We start from the raw sequence: 16264 nt of genomic DNA, 5'->3' as shown, positions 1-16264 counted from the left end.
GGGTTAGGCACCACCAGGGGTGCCTAATTCTAATAAAGCATTGGAATATTTTTTTTAAAGTCAATTTACCCGATCTAAAAAAACAAAAGTCAGATACTCACCTAAGGAGAGGGAAGGCTCTGGTTCTAATGAGCCTTCCCTCTCCTCTCCCGGTGCCCTCCGTGCTGCACTGGCTCCCCCGTTCCAATCCCCTGTCCTGGGGACCTTCGGAAGTCTTCGGGAGCACTTGGGCTCCCGAAGACAGACAGCTCCATACTGTGCACGCGCGAGTGCATCATACAGGGTGCTCGCGCATGCGCAGTATGGAGCGGCCCGTCTTCGGGAGCCCGTGTGCTCCCGAAGTCTTCCGAAACCTCCCTTCGGCGGCAGAAGTGGCAGTATTTGACCGAACTGATCGAATGCTGCTACGGGGGATTCTGAGCGGGACCGGGCACCGGGAAAGGAGAGGGAAGTCTCATGAGGACTCAGAGCCTTCCCTTTCCTTAGGTGAGTATCTGACTTTTGTTTTTTTAGATCGGGTACATTGACTTTAAAAAAAAATATTCCAATACTTTATTAGAATTCTGTTTTCAAGAATGTATCTTAAGGGAGAACTCTAAATATAGTCTTCTGCTGAAACTTTGGTTGTTGAATGAGTAGTGAGTAGTATCTGACTTTTGTTTTCTTAGATCGGGTAACAATGGCTTTAAAGGTCAGTTTGCATCTAATCTAATTGGTTGCTTCTTCTGAAAGGCACCAGGACACATTCAGAACTATAACAGTTCCCTGGAAATTAGGGAGCAATTTGCCAGAAAGTCTCCAAGTTTAGCCTGGGGGTTTCTGGACCTCCACAGAGTATAGGCAGTCATTCAATCAATCATAGGAGCCAATAGAAAGCTCCTAATGTGGTTGACACCTATAATACACCCACAGCCCACTTACAGTGGGATGTGACTAATGAACACTTGTTAAAAAGGAGATGTCGTGAACATCAGATTTGGGGTTCGTGAACGTCAAATCCGAACTTCCGTAAAAAGTTTGGATTTGTGCAAAACAAGTTGACCACCACAGACTTCAATGGGCAGGTGAATTTCACAAACTACAAACACTGTTTCTGGCCACAAAAGTGATGGAAAACTAGTTTCAAAGGCTCTAACACCTGAACAGGGGCATGGCGGAGGGGGATCCATGCCAAAAGTCCCACCAAAAATTACGGAGTTGACGCAGAGTCGGTTTTAACCCCTAAAGGGCAGAAATATCAGTACATTCTCACACTTGAGGAAAAGGGATGCTTTAAAATGTCCAGATTGGTAATGTAAGGGTTATGCCCACTTTACACTGACAGACCAAATGCCGAGTTAACCAAGATTGAGCGCTAACAGGTCTGTAAGGCCCTTAGGTGTGTGGGCGCTACATGCGCGCTCAACTGAGGCAGACTGGCTCAGTGTACAGGTGAAATTAAATTTTTTTCTTGGGCCTATTTGTGAAAGTTATTGATGTCAATGTAATTAAAAAAAATGAATTAAGTTAGTGCGTTATGCTCAAGTAAACGGACCAGTGTGTCGCCGCGTCATGATGTCACGTGTACCAGAGGCATACCACTGGTGTTTGTGTTTTGCGATCAGGTGCCTTCGCAAAACAGTTGTTCCTAGTTGGGTGTTGGGCTTCCCACGACTGAGTTTCTTTTGGCAATGGTTGTAGATAGCATTGCTGGTATCAGAGGCACACAAACAAACAAAAAATGCCACACTGGGGAGCTTTGGAATGTTGGCATTCTGGTGGTGGCAACAGAAGGCGCTGAAGGGCGTGTTGGCTGGATGACCCCAAGTGTATCACTAAATGCATCATGTGTTAATAACTCCTCTGACACATCAAGATGAGCAGCTGTATCGCTAGTGGTGGTGTTAAGTTTTTGTGGGGTTCCAGAAGCAGAGCAGGAGGAGGACGGGTCAAGGAGGTTCCCGAAGCTGTAGAAGATGTGGTGCGCTGTGTAAGCCAGTCAATCATGTCCTAAGAATTTTGGAGGTTGAGGGTAAGAAATGCACTGGAGGTGCATGCAACTAAATATGGCAGCAACAATAGCACTAGTGTACATGGCTCTGGTTGTCAGTGGGCTGTGTAGTGTCACACCCCAAGATATTCAACAGTTCAAACACAATACAGTGAAAATAACAGAGGTCCTGGAGCACTGGTGGTAAAACTGTGCTGGTGTGTTTTGTATGTGGCACACAACCTCGATATTACTGTAAGTGGGCATTATTGTGTGGCTCTGTGCCAGTGTGCTGTCTGTGCACCAACACACAGACACTGAGAATGCTGCAACAGTAGTTCAAACACAATACAGTGATAATAACACAGGCCCCGGAGCACTATTGTGCTTGTAGTGGGCACCGGGCACAATGGTGAGTGCCTATGGGCTGTGGATTGTCACACACAAAAAAAAAAACAGCAGAAGGATGAAGTAGACCTCAGAAGGGCTGTTCGGGATGATTAAATTGCTATCAGCCAGCGAGGATCAAAATAAAAAAGCCTAACTACCACTGTCCCTATTCTCCAGTAATGTCTCTTAGCGATTCCAGCTAAACACAGACTGGAACATGGCGGGCGCTGTGTCGTTTTTATAGGGGGCGGAGGGGTCCGTGAGGGAGTGCAGGCTGATTGGCTGCCATGTGCCTGCTGACTGTGATGTAAGGGGTCAAAGTTTAGCCCAATGATGTTGTATGGGGGTGGGTTGAATAGCGCCATTTCGAATATATGATTTTTGCAGAATACTGCTAGCCGGCGAACTATTCGGGCCATCTCTATTGTTAAGTTAGAGATCCTTCTCTATATAAGATCGATCCCTAGTTTTATGGTTACTTTACTCTTACTTTACTTTCTCTTTGCTTTACTTTTGTTCATGTAGCTTGTGTGTAGTCTAGTTTAGCTTACTTCTGAAGGCAGCTTTCTGATGCCGAGCTTGACGTTGTGCATGTGTAACCCTGGCAACACACACCTCCTTTATCACGCTCCTGTAGCGGGGAGATTTACAAACTGCGCAGGCAAAGAATGCTTTGGCTCACGGGAGCGCAATTGAGGATGTGTATGGGGTGGCAGTGTCACAGCAGTGTGGACCGCGAGGACAGCTAGGGATAGCTAGATAGACTGCAACGGTCTGGAATAAGCACCAGGTAAGTGAAAATCACTTTTTTTTAAAAAAAATTAAGGTTCCCTTTAAAATCAAAAGGTAAAAGTTAAAACATAATTTCTCAAATGTTCTTTTATCCATGAATATGTTTATCTTGCTAAAATCCAAAATATTAGCACAAAAAAAATCAGCTTTGGCAAAAATATTAATTTTGAGGCAAAAAGTTAAATTTGTGATTATGCGTAGTTTTGTGTTCCAAAGCTGCTTCTTGGACAAAAAAAACAGGCATGCTGCCCACACCCAGACGAGCACATGACCAAGAGTTGAAGCTAAGCCAAGCAGCTGTTATGCCATCCAGCTTCTCCCTGTAACCCACCTCTACTTACACGTCTCACCTCCAGCTATGTATATCCATGTGCGGGGGTGTAACTAGAAATCACTGGGCCCCCTGTAAAATTTAGATGCGCCCCCCCCCCCCCCCCCCGGAAAAAGAAAAGAAATTGGAAAGGTAGGCCAGGCAGGATTTAAAAAAAAAAAAAACTTACTGTATAGGTAGCCAGCTATAGGTGCCCCCAGTATAGATAGCGAGTTATAGGTGCCCCAAGTATAGGTTAGCTAGCTATAGGTGCCCGCAGTATAGGTAGCCAGGTCTTTAGATGCCCCCAGTATAGGTATCTAAGTCTATAGGTGCCCCCACTGTAGGTTAGATAGCTATAGGTGCCTCCACTATAGGTAGCCAGGTCTTTACATGCCCCCAGTATAGGTAGCCTGGAGGGAGGAGCAGCGGTGGGAAGAGAACCCAACTTCCTCCTCCTTTCAGCACTCTGTGCTCCCCCTTCCAGAAATGAGTGCAGTGGCAGCAAGCAATGAACTCACCTCTTCCTGGTTCCAAGCGGCGATGGAGCTCTGAGCGCTGCTGTCTTGTATGTCTCCAATACCGCTGACAGGAAGTGAAATCAGTGACGTTGGAGACATAGTAGACGGAGGCACGCAGAGCTCCGTTGCCACCTGGAATGTGGAAGAGGAAACAGTTAGTTCCCCTCCCACTGTCCCTGCTCACTGCCGTCATTTATGGAGAGGGGAGCTGCCTGGGAGCACTGAAGGGGGAGCCTGAGGTGAGGGAGGGGGGGAGTTGGGCAGGGGGGGCCCTCAACGCTTGCTCTTACTGCCCTCTCTTCTGTGCTGCGCCCCTTTCCTGCTACTAAAAATGGTCCTGGGCAGACACCCTACCCGGCTTTGGCCCCTATGTGCCTGCATCCCTTGCCGGGGCTATTGCTACGCCCCTGTCCATGTGAGTGGTCTTTTATGCAATAAACCAGTAGAACAGTGCCCATTCTGTGTCTTCTATGAATGGTCCCACAGTTTCCACCCCTCTTAAGATATTAAAGTCACTTGAAGAATTCTCTATGTTGGGTTGTATTTATTCAGAAAGCAGAGCATCTTGTGAAGTGGCAAAAACAGCAAAGCTGGACCCGCAGGATTTGCTGTATAGCAGATATCTCAGATAGATTGCGCTGCGCGTTTTCTCGAAGTGCGCAAGGGGATTTCACTCCAGCCTTTGAGAAAGTGTTCAGTACAAAGCGGTCAGTACCTGCGAGTATTGTGCAGCTACTTAAATCATTTGTATGTGTATTCCCAGAGCCCGACATTCTGCTGGCTTCTTATCAGGCTGGATATTGCTGTGCTGTGTGTGTCCTGGCGGTAGAGACGGAACTGATACAAACAGGCTGATAGTGTAGACAATCAGGTCCTATCTGATGCTGACCCCATTCATTACACTGAACACAAGAAACTGACAGGTAGCCGTGCAGCAGTGCGTTATCACGACACAGTGCACTTGGCGAAAATGTCAGACGTTGCGTCGTGTGCAACACATCAGGTTCCTGCACATCAAACACTATGTGCAGCGCAATGTACCTAACTAAAGGAGAGCAGCCCCTGCAATCTCAGGGGAGCCCAAAGCTGTGGGCTAACCTTCCCTTCCCCCGATACAGTGGACTATACGTCAGATCAGGTGTTTTTGTAGCTACACGTGTTATGGGTGTAAAGATCATGATGGCCACACTCGTTTTATGACCCTTGTGAGACCCTTGTGAACTTTTTCTTGCATTTTTAATGTGTTTAATTTGTGTTCCTAGCATCCAGTGAGGATGGTATCAAAATCGCATTGTAAAATCGCAATTGCGATTTGTAGTGGAAAACAGCCCCCAGGCCTTGGACCATAAATGGACCGTTTATCAAAATAAACGGACATGTTGATGGATTTTGTGTTATTTATAAGATCTCTCCCAGCCAAAGCAGTCTGTCTGCCCTCCCTACATGGTACCTCTCATTACTCTCTGCATAGGTATCAGGGTTGTTCTCCAAATTCTCTAATTCGTTATGTACCCGAAAATTTGGATCAATTTTCATGGTTGCCGAATTCAAATCCAAATTCAAATTCTGATGTTGTTGACGAATTCGATTTCGAAGCTACCCGAATAGTGCCTCTCAAATTCGGCCGAATGATCACAAATTCAGGTTCGATTCGGTATTCTGGGGAATCTGACCAATGAAATACTGTTAAAGGGCCAGGACATCTTGAGAGCCAATACTATTTGGAACTAATTCGGATCTGGATACTCAGATATGCGATTCGGGTCTGATATCTGGATCAAAAAACCAGAAATGCCCTTTAAATTCTCCTTCTCCTCTTCCTTCTCTCGCTCTCTCTCTCTCTCTCTCTATCTATGAATCTTGTCTTCCAGGGAGTTGTAGGATGTCAAAAGCAGGCTCACATACATTGGCCAGAAATCGAACCCAGGTCAACTGCTTGGAAGGCAGCTCACCACTATGCCACCAACACTGATACTGCTTACAGGCTTCAATTCAAGACTTCAGAAAGATCATGTGCCCCCCCTGGATGATGCTGGTGTAACACACACAGCAAAGGACAGCAATTTGAAGTCTGGAAGACTCCAGGGCAAGGGTGGGAAGGATGAAAAGCTAGGTGGCCATGCAACCATTCCTAAAGTTTACTTGTAGCTTACAACACATTGGCTTAAGACTTTACCAAATCCAATGCTCCAATATGGGGAAGCTTCTCTGCTGTTTTTGTTGTTGTTTTTGTTTTTGTTTTATAATTGTGGTGTCACAGTTCACACATCTCTTCAACTACAAGAAAGGCCCAGGAGTAGTCTTAGCTACCGTAATATCTATGTTAAGGCAGGGCCCTTATTACACTTTCTCTTACAGGGCTATGGAAACCGTTTTGCCCATGCAATAAAGCGAGGTGCAAAAATGAAATCATGCCTAGCAGAGGATGGTTTCGATCCATCAACCTCTGGGTTATGTGCCCAGCACACTTCCAATGCACCACTCTGCAGCCTGTTTACGTTTGTATACAATCTTCAAGTTTAACCTGCTGAGCGGTCTGGACGAGCTCAGCTCGTCCAACACCGCCAGAGGCTGCCGCTCAGGCCCTGCTGGGCCGATTTGCACCAAATAAAAAGCAGCACACGCAGCCGGCACTTTGCCAGCCGCGTGTGCTGCCTGATCGCCGCTGAGGGTCCCCCCAGCCGCCCGAGCCCAGCGTAGCCGGAACAAACAGTTCCGGCCAGCGCTAAGGGCTGGATCGGAGGCGGCTGACGTCAAGACGTCGGCTGACGTCCATGACGTCACTCCGCTCGTCGCCATGGCGACGAGGGAAGCGAAACACGGAGGGCCGCTCATTGCGGCCTTCCGTGTTATCTCTTGCCGCCGGAGGCGATCGGAAGCGCCCTCTAGTGGGCTTTCATGCAGCCAACTTTCAGTTGGCTGCATGAAATAGTTTTTTTTTTATTTAAAAAAAACCCTCCCGCAGCCACCCTGGCGATTTAATCAGAACGCCAGGGTGGTTAAGAAGGTTACATTAGTTGAAATAGTAACACTACAATCTATGTTACAGCAAGGCCCTAATGACACTTTCTCTTAAGGGGCTATGGCCGCCGATTGGCCCATGTGGTAAAGCAAGGTGTAAAAAACAAAGTACACCTAGCAGAGGATGCTTTCAATCCATCAACCTCTGGGTTATGGACTCAGCACACTTCCGCTGCGCCACTCTGCTGCCCCACAGTGAATCTTTTGTTGTAGGAAAAAGTGAGAATTTATCTCTGTGTTGTTATATACATGCTGTTCCGTGCAGTGAGGGAAATACAATAGTAAGAGGCATCCCCAACATCCCTTTGTAATGCACGTTTGTTATACTTCCTCTGCTCCCTCTGCATCTGTCCATAAGCCTTTCTTAACATTTTATTTTATTGCCACAGCTTACATGAACTGCAAGAAACATTAAACATGCTATGCTTAGGTAATTTCCCCACTAGCTCATCCGCATCTTCAAACAGGAACCTAAAGGGTTAAATGTCTGAAGGGCTCCAGGGGAGACCACTTTTGTTCCATCTTCTCTCCTCCACTCCTGGGGGGTAGAAAAGCTTGTTCCTCCCGAGAAGCCTTTGCAATCTATCAACATCCTATCAGCGGGACTTGCAGGAGACAGGGGCTCTGTTTCTATTGGCTCTCTGCTCCTGTCAGTCATAGTTCTCTCTGCTTCTGTGAGTTCTGTGGCTCCGCACAGTTTCTACACTGTTTCCGACACACCAGAGCTGTCGGTAATAATTCTGGGCTTTACCACATGTTCTAGTTTTTATGAATTTACATTTGCTGACATGTGTTGAGGTGTTTACCTGTAAGGTCCTCCGGTTCACATCAGCGGTGGAATGCCGAGACTCGGGCTGCAGCTCCGACTTCCGGGTCTCGGCAAGCTGCTGATGTCACTGGAATGCAGGAGGCTTCTCAACTCTCAATGGATAGGCGGATGACGCGTTCTCAGTACGAGCTCCGCAGATATAAGCAGTAACTCTGACATTCATGATTGTGTGTCAGCTGATCAGCTGATACACTGGATTGCTATTGGGTTGTTTTCAATGCTGCCTTTGTTGATTGGTTAGTTCTAGAATTTAAACCTAGTGAGAGCCCCCAGTCATCGCCCGTGATAGCATTAGCTTTGGCTTGTTGCTGGGTAGCGCTCACTCTCTTTTTTTATTCCTGTTGCTGACATTGCCTTGTATCTTGACCACGCTTAACCTCTGTTTGATTCCTGTTGCCGACTACTGCCTTGTACCTGGACTACGTTTTGCCTTGCCGCATATATATATCCACTGTTCTTACATTGACTTGCCAAGTATTCAGGTTCTGCCTGGTGAACTAGCTATCTGTCACACTGTATGCTATATCTACTTGCAGGGTGTATTGTAGTATTGTGTTAGGTAGGAGTTTTGTGCAGGTGTTACAGGCTGGGCTCTGGGTCAGTCATATGGGCATACAGTCTGAACTGTGGTGATTGACCAGACAAGCCTGACATTACAGCACAAGTCGGTAATTTACCTCACTGCTCGGTAATTTCAGCTTTTTATGCGGTAACAGCCTTGATGAATTGACATTTTCCTAAGTGCTCAGTAAAGTCAGCTGTTTTGAATCGAGGCCTTTAACCTCCCTAGTGTTCTGGACGAGCTAGGCTCGTCCAGAGACGCCGGAGGTGACAGCTCAGGCCCCGCTGGGCCGATTTGAATTATTTTTTTAAAAAAACATGCAGCAAGCACTTGCGTGCCTTACCCGATCGCCGCTGCCTGCTGCCGATCCACCGCTACCCGCCGCGATAGAGCGCCCCCCCCCCCCAGCCGAGACCCCGTGCACTGCCTGGCCAATCAGTGCCAGGCAGCGCACTGATTGGCCATGGCTACGGGGGAAGCCCTCCAGGAAATCTCGATCAGAACGGGATTTCCGGACGGGGCATTGCGCCGGCGGCGTTCGGGGGTGTGGGAGGGACGCCGCAGGGAGGGGGGAATCATGTAGCTAGCGCTAGGCTAGCTACATGAAAAATAAAAAATAAAAAACGTTCCCGCGGCCGCAGGGCAATCAGAACGCCAGGCAGGTTAAAGGAAATATAGCCACGCAACAACAATCACCATTTTTGTAAATAGCAGAAGCTTTACAAAGCTACAGCATAGTTCTTTTTTTATTATTTTCTTTTTTACCCAGAGTTGCCTTTAAGTCAAGTATGCCGAAATATGACTCAGGCCACTCTCATTTAACTGCTACAACGTGCTTCTTAAACGGCGAGTCAAGTGGTGCCCGGCACACGGTAATCTTTGACTCTCGCACAGCCCATGAATGACAAGCAGAACATTTGTCATTCTGACATTTCCAGCTGTGTTCAAGTAAGTATATAATTTAAACCCGTGTGTTATGGGCTCTCTGCGGGTCCATTCCCGTGTACGGACGATTTCTCAATCCGCGCTGCTCCTTTTAAACCGGTGAATAATTTACTTCTATTTGCCGGCCTTTTTTATGGTGATCATAAAACATTTATAAAGTCATATCAATCCTCAGGTGCATAATAGTTTAATTGCGCGCACTGCGATACTGCGCATTTTTATTCTGATCCGTTCATAAAGTGGTGGTGAGCGTGCTGTAATGTCAACTGACAAACATTAAAGCGTGTTATTTGCATTTTACTGCATTGCCTCGGTGGTGTTTATTTCCAGGCATGGATGGGAGCGCCGCGCGGCGTCACTGAGCTGGAAGACGAGGCCTGTATATGCGCCATCAGATATTTAGATGTCAATTTTACGCTACATTCCTGGAATTTGTTCAGGCAATAGAAGTCCAAAGTTGGTTAGCACACCAAATGCAATTTCAAGGATGTTTATTCCTTCTTACATGTGTCAACAAGATATGACAATTGTTTCGAGCCCACGGAGGGTCCCCTTTATCAGAATAGTGCAGACATATGTCTGCATTATTCTGATGAAGGGGACCCGAAAACAATCGTCATATCATGTTGACACGTGTAAGAAGGAATAAACATCCTTGAAATTGCATTTGGTGAGCTAACCAACTTTGGACTTTTGTTGTACTAAACCGATGTGGCTTTGCATCCAGGCTATGCACACAACCTTAGACGGCAAGGTGTGCCTCTCCCAAAATCGACAACAAGTGTACTCGATTGGGCCAAAACCGTTTTGCATTAAATTTGCATACAAGATGGAATTTTAAGCATTAGAGATGGGCATACTACTTCTGATAGCACAATTCGCCAAGAAAACTGGAATGTGCTTGAACAGGCGTGTCTCAACACGAGCATATATTCAGGAAGGCATGTTTGTTGACCAAACACATTTGCACGCAAACACGCATGCACTTGCAACCTCAATTTCTATTGGCCATTCGAGCCCAGTTGACCTTGGGTGAACGGTCATGCTGGGGCATTATGGGAAAAAAACATTTCCCGCTAATAGATGCAACCAAATTCATGTTCTCCATCAGCAGCTAATTTGTAAATCTAGACTTGAAGACAACTGCATTTTTACCACCTGAGCGTTACGGACGAGCTCAGCTCGTCCATAACCGCCGCAGTTAATTGCTCAGCCCCGGTGGGCCGATTTGCATAATTTTTTTTTAAAAACACACAGCCAGCACTTTGCTAGCTGCGTGTTTTACCCGATTGCCACCGCTCGCCGCTGATCCGCCACTACCCGCCGCGAAAGAGGCCCCCCCCGCAGACCCCTTGCGCAGCCTGGCCAATCACCGCCAGGCTGTGCTATGGGGTAGATCGGGACTCCCCCTGACGTCATGACATCCATGACGTCATTCCGATCATCGCCATATCGACGGGGGAAGTCCATACAGGAAATCCCGTTCAGAACGGGATTTCCTGTTGGGTATGATCCCCGCCGGCGATCGGAGGGTTGGGAGGGACGCCGCAGGGAGGGGGGAATCATGTATCTAGCGCTAGGCTAGCTACAGGATTTTAAAAAATTAGGTGAAAAAAACGTATCCGCGGCCATGCGCCGCAAAAAAATCAGAATTCCAGGGTGGTACTGCCATTAAAGCATGGTGGACAGGTTGTTGGAGAGTGTTCCAAAGGAGAGCAGTTGCTTGTGAGAAGTCCAGGATGCGAGAGCAAGCTAGAGGACATCAGGACAAGAGGGTCTCCTTGGAGAAGCAAAGGTTCCAGTTGGATGGTATCCTGAGATTTATTAGGAAAAGTATATGTGAAGGGCTCAATCACTCTTTCATCAGACTACGATTAGAGAGGGATTGATTGTTTTGCCACATCGGGTGGCAATCTTGAAGTCGTGCCAGATTTACACTTACAGCACTATGTATAACAATCAATCTCTCTTGTGTTCCTGGAATTACATGATATTATAGAGATAAGAAGTTCAGTAGGAATCTGTATTCAGAGTAGGATTGTGTATCTGGCTCAAGGCCTATTATGTGCACGATGGAGCAAGGCCACGTTCCATCACTCCGTTTTCTTTTTGCCTTATGCTCTTTACTGTCATTATAGCAAGGCAGTATAACTGAAGTGTATTGATCATAATTCATTTCAATAATGAGAATTTAAAAGTTCAGTAAATTCCAAATCCAGGAAACCTTATTTTAGCTTTAGACAGGCTACCTATACTGGGGGCACCTATACCTGGCTACCTATCCTGGGGGCACCTACACCTGGCTGACCTATACTGGGGGCACCTACACCTGGCTGACATATACTGCCGGCACCTACACCTGGCTACCTATACTGGGGGCACCTATACCTGGCTACCTATACTGGGGGCACCTACACCTGGCTACCAATACTGGGGGCACCTACACCTGGCTGATCTATACTGGGGGCACCTACACCTGGCTGACCTATACTGGAGGCACCTATACCTGGCTACCAATACTGGGGACACCTACTCCTGGCTACCAATACTGGGGACACCTACACCTGGCTGACCTATACTGGGGGCACCTACACCTGGCTACCTATACTGGGGGCACCTATACCAGGCTACCTATACTTGGGGCACCTACACCTGGCTGATCTATACTGGGGGCACCTACACCTGGCTGACCTATACTGGAGGCACCTATACCTGGCTACCAATACTGGGGACACCTACACCTGGCTACCAATACTGGGGACACCTACACCTGGCTGACCTATACTGGGGGCACCTACACCTGGCTACCTATACTGGGGGCACCTATACCTGGCTACCTATACTGGGGGCACCTACACCTGGCTACCAATACTGGGGGCACCTACACCTGGCTACCTATACCGGGGGCACCTACACCTGGCTGACCTATACTGGAGGCACCTATACCTGGCTACCAATACTGGGGACACCTACACCTGGCTACCAATACTGGGGACACCTACACCTGGCTGACCTATACTGGGGGCACCTATACCAGGCTACCTATACTTGGGGCACCTATACCTGGCTACCAATACTGGGGGCACCCATACCTGACTACCTATACTGGGGCACCTATACCTGGCTACCTATACTGGGGCACCTATACCTGGCTACCTATACTGGGGCACCTATACCTGGCTACCTATACTGGGGGAACCTATACCTGGGGATCTATACCTGGCTACCTATACTGGGGTTACCTATACCTGACTACCTATACTGGGGGCACCTACACCTGGCTAACTATCCTGGGGGCACCTATACCTGGCTACCAATACTGGGGGCACCTACACCTGGCTGACCTATACTGGGGGCACCTACACCTGGCTACCTATACTGGGGGCACCTATACCTGGCTACCTATCCTGGGGGCACCTATACCTGGCTATCAATACTGGGGGCACCTACACCTGGCTGACCTATGCTGGGGGCACCTACACCTGGCTACCTATACTGGGGGCACCTATACCTGGCTGACCTATACTGGGGCACCTACACCTGGCTACCCATACTGGGGGCACCTATACCTGGCTACCAATACTGGGGGCACCTACACCTGGCTGACCTATACTGGGGCACCTACACCTGGCTACCTATACCGGGGGCACCTATACCAGGCTACATATACTGGGGGCACCTATACCTGGCTACCAATACTGGGGGCACCTACACCTGGCTGACCTATACTGGGGCACCTACACCTGGCTGACCTATACTGGGGGCATCTACACCTGGCTACCTATACTGGGGGCACCTATACCTGGCTACCTATACTGGGGCACCTATACCTGGCTACTAATACTAGGGGCACCTACACCTGGCTGACCTATACTGGGGGCACCTACACCTGGCTCACCTATACTGGGGGCACCTACACCTGGTTACCTATACTGGGGGCACCTATACCTGGCTACCTATCCTGGGGGCACCTATACCTGGCTACCAATACTGGGGGCACCTACACCTGGCTACCTATACTGGGGGCACCTACACCTGGCTGACCTATACTGGGGGCACCTACACCTGGTTACCTATACTGGGAGCACCTATACCTGGCTGACCTATACCGGGGGCACCTACACCTGGCTACCTATACCGGGGGCACCTATACCAGGCTACCTATACTGGGGGCACCTACACCTGGCTAACTATCCTGGGGGCACCTATACCTGGCTACCAATACTGGGGGCACCTACACCTGGCTGACCTATACTGGGGGCACCTACACCTGGCTACCTATATTGGGGGCACCTATACCTGGAGATCTATACTGGGGGCACCTATACCTGGCTACCTATACTGGGGTTACCTATACCTGACTACCTATACTGGGGGCACCTATACCTGACTACCTATACTGGGGCACCTATACCTGGCTACCTACACTGGGGCACCTATACCTGGGGATCTATACTGGGGGTACCAACATCTGGCTACCTATATTGGGGCACCTTTACATGGCTGCCTATGCTGATGGCACCTATACCAGGCTCCCTTTACTGGGGGCGCCTATACCAGGCTACCTATACTGGGGCACCTATACCTGGCTACCTATATGGGGGGTACCTATACCAGGTTGCCTATACTGTTGGCAACAATACCAGGCTACTTATACTGGGGGCACCTATACCAGGCTGCGTATACTATGGGCAAGTATACCAGGCTACCTATGCTGGAAGTATGATTGTTTTTTGTTTTTAATATCCTGCCTAGCCCGCATAGGATGCGCTCTCAGTGCGGTGGGGGCGGTGAGTGTGGCGGCACCCGGCGGAGATCTTCAATCAACTTGTAATTGAAGATCGCAAGATTAGAGGATATTGGCGTGGGACCTTTCCGAGGATATTGGCGTGGGAACTTTTTTTAAAGGTACAGGTAAGTATTTTCAGTTAATTAAGATCAGAGCAGGGACAAGTTCCTCCAGCACCCAAGGCTGAGACACCAAAGTGCGCCCCTCCATCCCTTCCACCCCAGCTGTCACACACTGATTGCTATTAGACTAAGAGGGCCACAGGGCCCACAACCTCCCCAACACCTTAATATCTAGTTATCTGGCTTGCAGTCACTGCTATGTATCCCCTTTTCTTATTTCTTTCTGCTTCATACACAATTAGGAATGACAGCTGAATTAATTGTGCGCCCCCTCCTACACTGTGCCCTGAGGCTGGAGCCTCTCCAGCCTATGCCTTGGCCCGGCCCTGATTAAGATTAATAAAGGACTTTTTTCATTGTTGTGTTTTAATTTCATTTAACCCTTTGTGGGAATGGGTAAGGGGTACTTTGTACCCCTATCCTCATTTCTCCTGGGAGGGGGCAGGCATCTGGGGGTCCCTTTTTTTAAAGGGGACTCCCAGATGCCACCATGAAGCCCCCTAGGGAGTCGTCGCCCCCAGCCTGCATGAGGGACAAGGGGTTAAAGAGGCTGGGGAGGGGGGAGCACACATTTTTTCTTAATTTCCCACTCTCTAAACCTTAAAAAAAAGTTAAAAAAATAGGGAAAGTTGCCAGAGGTCTTTATACAGCCATATTGCGGCTGTATAGCGATCCCTGGCCAAAGTGTTGCGGCTCCGGAAGAGTTTCCAAAGGGTCAGTACGCACTGCATACGGACCCCCTGGAAACCCCGTCAGGAAATGCATTGCTCTTTCTTTTGATATATGTAAATTTACACTACCGTTAGGTTTGCTACATTATATGTCATTTATCGCATTGAAATGTATACTTTTTCCCTACCAAACTTTAACATTGATTTTTTTTTTTGATCTTTTTCAAAAAAATGTTTCCTCTTGTACCCACTGTCCTTATCCATATGCCCCGCAAAATTGGTGTTTCTAGCATGTAAGGGTGCTTTGCTATTAACCGCTAAACTCGGCGGGCGCTCGTCTGCCATTAAAGTCTATGGGAAAAATGCGAACACAATTTTTTTTTTATGAGAAAAATGTGTGTTCAACGTGAAAGGTGAACAGGCCAATGTTCGCAGAATACTGCCCACCGGCGAACTGTTCTGGACATCTCTAATACACAATTCTATAAATATGCCACAATCAGTAAAATAAACACTTATAAAGGAAAACACGCTGCTTGTTCGGTATAGCAGAGACATTCCCTTACAGCAAACCTGAAGTGAAAAAAACACCTTATGATTTAATACATTGTATGTGTACATGCTGTGCAGGAGGATTTCTCAGGCCCTGCTGGGCCGATTTGCATCATTTTTGTTTTGCTACTTCCAGCTAGGACTTTGCTAGCTGCGTGTGCACTCCAATCGCCGCCGCTCCGTGCCGATTAGCCGCCGCTCCGTGCCGATTAGCCGCCGCTCCGTGCTGATTAGCCGCTGCCGCCGGGCTTGATCGTCGGAGGTGATCGAAGATGGTAGGGTTAGATGCCGCTGCAGAGCAGCTGTCATGTAGCTAGTGCTAGGCCAGCTACATGCTTACAAAAAAATTAATAAAATAGTGCTGCGCTGCCCCCTGGCGGTTTTAATTAACCGCTAGGAGGGTTAAAACAAAGCAGAAATAATAACCCTTGGACTTTCCTGCAGTAAAACATTATCTCAAGCTGTCTCTCACTGTTTCTTGGCTTTTTAAGTGCTTCAGAAAACAGGACTGTATTTCACCCAGTGGGTCGAATAGCTCAGATAAGGTATTTTTCATAGATAACAACTGAAGTTTATTTGTGTGTGTTTTAACTCTTCCTGTACTGGAAAACAATCTTTTCTTTGCTGCTTATGTTCTATTTCTTTGCTGTACTATACATACAATGCATTATCTCATTAGTTTAATTTCACTTCAGGTTCACTTTAACAAAATAGTGATATCTAGTGGCAGGAGGGGCAAGAATAAGCTTGCCATAGCAATGCTACCATTGGCTCCTGAACACAAATCCTGA

At 47.9% G+C, this 16264-nt stretch overlaps 1 protein-coding gene across 1 annotated transcript in view; it reads left to right on the top strand.

Annotated features, from left to right (window-relative positions):
* The window catches only part of TCERG1L (transcription elongation regulator 1 like), a 301739-nt gene that overhangs the window by 266262 nt on the left and 19213 nt on the right, over positions 1–16264 (top strand). The gene's annotated exons all lie outside the window — the stretch shown is intronic.

Source organism: Hyperolius riggenbachi, chromosome 10 (assembly GCF_040937935.1).
Source record: "Hyperolius riggenbachi isolate aHypRig1 chromosome 10, aHypRig1.pri, whole genome shotgun sequence".
Taxonomy (NCBI): Eukaryota; Metazoa; Chordata; class Amphibia; order Anura; family Hyperoliidae; genus Hyperolius; species Hyperolius riggenbachi.
This window is presented reverse-complemented; position numbering and strand designations above follow the sequence as displayed.